Below are 5,430 nucleotides of genomic sequence, written 5' to 3'. Positions count from 1 at the left end.
TTTACCTTATAATATTCTTTTTTCTGAAATCCATTTTATCCCATATTAACATATCTATTCCAGCTTTCTTTTGATTTATTTAAGCATGGTATATTTTTTCATCCTTGCTCTTTTAACCTACTTTTGTCCTTATATTTAAAATGCATTTCTTATCAGTGACATATAGTTGGTTATTTTTAAAATTCAATCTTACAATCTATACCTTTAAAGCAGAGTGTTTGGTCTACTTACACTTAATGTGATAATTGATATGACTAAGATTACTTCTATCATCTTCATCTTGCTATTTCTGTTCTCTGTCTCATTTGTTCTTGGTTTCTCCTTTTTAAAATTATATTTTTCTTCCTTCATTTGTATTGAGTACTTTTTTATAATTAAAAAAATCTCCTTTGTTGGCTTATTGGTTAGAAATGTTTCCTTATTTTTGGTTTCTTAGCATTTAAAATATACATTTCTAACTTTGGTTGCTTTAGCATTTGTAATACACAACTTTAATTTATCATAGGCTAACTTCAAGTAATATTATACCATTTACATATAGTATAAGAGCCTGCCAGTGGTCTGCTTTCATTTCTCCCCTCCTGGCTTTTATGCTCGTATTATACATTTTACTTTATACATATGTTATAAATCCTATAATACACTGTTACTCTTTAGGTTTAAGCAGTCAGTTATCTTTCGAGGACAGTTATCTTTCCTCTTACACTGTTGGTGGGAATGCAAATTGGTACAGCCACTATGGAAAACGGTATGGAGTTTCCTCAGAAAAACTAAAAATAGAGTTGCCATATGATCCAGCAATCCCACTTCTGGGCATATATCTGGACAAAACTATAACTTGAAAAGATACATGCACCTCTATGTTCATAGCAGCACTATTTAAAATAGCCAAGACATGGAAACAATGTAAATGTCCATCAACAGATTAATAGATAAAGAAAATGTGATAAGTATATATATATTTTTATATTATACATATACATATATAATGGAATATTACTCAGCCATCAAAAAGGATGAAATAGTGCCATTTGCAGCAACCTGGATGGACCTAGAGATTATCATACTAGGTGAAGTAAGTCAGAAAGAGAAAGACAAATATCATAAAATATTGCTTATACGTGGAATCTAAAACACAATACAGGGACTTCCCTGGTGGCACAGTGGTTAAGAATCTACCTGCCAATGAAGGGCACACAGGTTCAAGCTCTGGTCCAGGAAGATCCCACATGCCACAGAGCAACTAACCCCATGCGCCACAACTGCTGAGCCTGTGCTCTAGAGCCCGTGAGTCACAACCAGTGAAGCCCGTGTGCCTAGAACCTGTGCTCTGCAACAAGAGAAACCACCACAATGAGAAGCCCCTGCACCACAACAAACAGTAGCCCCCACTTGCCGCAAGTAGAGAAAGCCCACGTGCAGCGAGAAAGACCCAACGCAGCCAAAAATAAATTTTAAAAAACAAATAAATAAATAAAATATGATACAAATTAACATATCTATGAAATAAAGACAAACTCACAGATATAGAGAACAGACTTGTGGTTGCCAAGCTGGGGTGGATAGGGGAGGGAAGGATTGGGAGTTTGGGATTATCAGAGGCAACGTATTATATATAGGATGGATAAACAACAAGGTCCTACTGTAGAGCACAGGGAAGTGTATTCGATATCCTGTGACAAATCATAATGAAAAAGAATATAAAAAAGGATAGGTAACTGAGTCACTTTGCTGTGCAGAAGAAAATTAACACAACATTGTAAATCAACTATAATAAAATTTTTAAAACAAAAGAATAAAAATAAGTCAGGATGGGGCTACTTTTGAGGAGGGGAGTAATAACAGAGAATGGGCCTTTAAGGGGGATTTCATGTGTTCATATTTTGTTTGAATTCTTGGTGTTTATATGGTTATGTTCACCTTATTTTTTTCTTGGTAATTCACTTATCTGTACAATTATACCATGTACACTTTCCTATAGTTTTTTATTCTTCAATTAAAATTTTTAAGGCAAAACAAGAATCCATTCAGATATAAAACTTTAGGATTTCTCTGTCTTCTTTCCTGAATCTTTGGTGAAACGTGTCAGATCAGGGTGATGTCTCTTAGGTGGTCCTCCTCCTTTTTTCAAAAGAGTAGTTTCAGTCCTGAAGTGTACGGCTGGTACCTGAGCCCAAAGTAAAAATTCACTTTATCTGATGTCTTCACCAATGGCCCCAAACTGCCACTTCTCTTGGAATTTACTGACTTCTAGAAACTGAAGGTAGACTTTCAGTAAATTTGGGCCAATCCCACTGGATAGGCAGAAAACATAGTTCAAGAAGATCTAGAAGGTGGAGAAATGCAGTCAAACTCAAATGCTCTGAAGAGACACCCAAAATTCCTGATAATAAAATGGCCACATGAATAGCATCATTCTACAAATTTATTCTACTGTCATTTCCTGGGACCAGTCAAATAGAAATTACTTGGATAAGTGGTATGAAGAAAATAAAATTGGGGAAAATTCTATGTGGGGTTTTAGTTAAGGCAGTACATTTGAAAGGAAATGAAATTTGAAATACTGTAGACAAAATAGTTTTTCATGTTTGTTTTAATATTTCTTTGATTTCTAGTGATGTTACATATTTTTCATATACTTAGTGACTAATTGTACTTTCCTTTTTAGTATTTACTTAAAAATTTTGGGGGGCTGCATCAGGTCTTAGTTGTGGTAGGTGGGATCTTTCATTGTGGTGTGTGGACTTCTCTCTAGTTGTGGCGCACGGGTTCCAGAGTGCATGGGTTCTGTAGTTGCGGCACGTGGGCTCTCTAGTTGTGATGCACGGGCTCAGTAGTTATGGCAACTGGGCTTAGTTGTCCTGCAGCATGTGAGATCATAGTTCCCCGACCAGGGATTGAACCTGTGTCCCGTGCATTGAAAGGCGGATTCATAACCACTGGACCTCCAGGGAAGTCCCTGTAATTTCTCTTTTATAATTACATTTTAATATTTCTAAGACATTCATTTTTTCTCGTATTTTAACAGCTCTGAAATTGGATCTTGTAATGCATCTTAAAGTAAATGGTATGTCATAGTTTAATTGTCCATATATTTTCTTTTGCAATAGTAAATAGAATATTGAGGCATCTGGCAGTCCATTGCATTGTAGATTGAATGAAAAGCTGCAGCAGGATATTCTTTTTCTATTTTTATTGCATGTTAGATGTTCATCTTTCAACTGATTTGTAAGAGCAGTTTATCAAGAGTGTGAAATCTGTGTCTCGTAATTATTAAATATATTTTCTCAGTTTGTGTTTTAACTTTCTGTTATATCCTTTCTGGTTTCTGCCTTTTGCTTCATGCTATATCAAATTATGTTCTTTAAAATCTTTTATTTATATTCTAGGTAATTGATGGTTTACTTTTTAAATTTACATGCTGAATTCATGTACCATTAATCTTATTTTCTCAAATTATTGACTGAACATTCCAAACTATCTCCATTGTTTGAAATAACAATTTTTTTAAAAAAATTTATGTATTCATTTATTTTTGGCTGCGTTGGGTCTTCGTTGCTGCACGCGAGCTTTTCTCTAGTTGCGGCCAGCTGGGGCTACTCTTCATTGTGGTGCATGGGCTTCTCATTGCGGTGGCTTCTCATTGCAGAGCACAGGCTCTAGGCACGCAGGCTTCAGTAGTTGTGGCTCACAGGCTCTAGAGTGCAGGCTCAGTAGTTGTGGCTCACAGGCTTAGTTGCTCCGCGGCACGTGGGATCTTCCTGGACCAGGGCTCGAAACTGTGTCCCCTGCATTGGCAGGCAGATTCTCAACCACTGCTCCACCAGGGAAGCCCTGAAATAACTATTTTAACATATACTCAATTCTTATGTATTTGGATCTGTTTCCGTTCTTCTTTAAAGCCAGCACCAAACTTTTAAATTATGCTTATAATAATATGCATTTCCAATAAAATTTCCTCCCTATTCTCTGAGGTTATATATTTCCTGATGAAGTTTAAAATTATTTGTCAAGGAAAACAAAACCAAACTCTCAGAAAAAAATTGTCATTTTGATTTAAATTGTTTTTTTATAGTTTCCTGTAAGAGTAAATACAAATATTAAAAAATTGAATTTTCCCTGGTTCAAAAAGGGGAAAAGATTTTCCTCCCCTCTTTTCTTAGAGCATTTCCTTGAGAAAACTTGTAACTGAAATCCTTTTTTCTGTCCCTTTGAGATGCATGCAAATCTTTTTAAAAAGTAAATAAACCTCTTGTTAGTTTTACAACCCAGGAATGTCTTTGTTAAAGGCCTTGGAGCTATGTCTTTGAAATGTAAATAAACATCAAGGAAGATAGCACCCCATTTCCCTATGTCTGTGGTAAACTCCTAGGCTTTTGGCTACAAGTTGTAGCTACTTGCTTGTCATAGAGATGCAAGAAGCTTTACTTTTCATTTGGATAAAGGCAATTAACTAATAGAAATGGCCACCCCAATTACAGTGTGAATTTAGGATGAACAATGTGTAGTAAATGGTGTTGTCAAGTTCTCTTATCTTAGTACATAAAAAGGGTTGTATCTGCCTGGCTACATAAATGTGTGATATTTCTGTCTGCAAACTCATTAGCAGATTGCCTGGAATGCGCAGTGCAATCTAGTTTAATGCTTAGTTCATTAATAAAATAATTAATAATAATTAATAATTTCTTTTCTCCATTTGTGAAGAGGATTTTCTGGGTTGGCAAGAGACTATTTTAAATCATTTCCCCAACACCTCCCACCCAGGATATTGGTGTGTGTGTGTGTGTGTGTGTGTGTGTGTGTGTATACAGATAGGCACACATGTGCACACATTATTCAGAAATGTATATATATTTTCTCTATATGGATTCTACGTTTTTAAGTTAATTTTATTATAAAAATTTAGTATTTTTGTAATTACTTTGAGAGGAAAGATTTCTATTGTTGGCCCAGAGTAAACTGATGTCATAAAGTTAGATCAGAAAATCAGCATACATTCAGTATATATTCCTTAGTGAAGTGATAGTCAAAATATATTATACCATTAGCGTAAAATCTAAGTAAAAATCTCAGAAGAGTGTGCACCTAACATTAAGCGAGGTTTTTTCCTTTTGTAAAGTGGGATGTGTGTGACTCGTCTTCTGTTTTAGCTTACTCATGTTTTCATCACGTTTCATGTATCATTTCCATAATTCTGAAAGCTAATACTCCTAAAATAAAGTCAGCTGTTATAGGGTGTTATTCTTTCAATGTACTACTGTACTTAGTTCCGAGTACTATCTTTCGATTACTATCGATATTCTTCGCACTACCTCAAGGTAGCTTCCGGCTTGCAAGCGGGTGGCCAGTTCTAATCGGTTACCACTGCGAGTAAAGAAAGGACCGGGCCAGCAGAAAACACTCGGACCGCGGGAAGAAGCCGACCCTCGT

This window comes from Kogia breviceps, chromosome 2 (assembly GCF_026419965.1).
Source record: "Kogia breviceps isolate mKogBre1 chromosome 2, mKogBre1 haplotype 1, whole genome shotgun sequence".
Classification (NCBI taxonomy): domain Eukaryota; kingdom Metazoa; phylum Chordata; class Mammalia; order Artiodactyla; family Physeteridae; genus Kogia; species Kogia breviceps.
The sequence above is the reverse complement of the archived record's forward strand: the minus strand, read 5'-3'. Positions refer to the sequence as shown.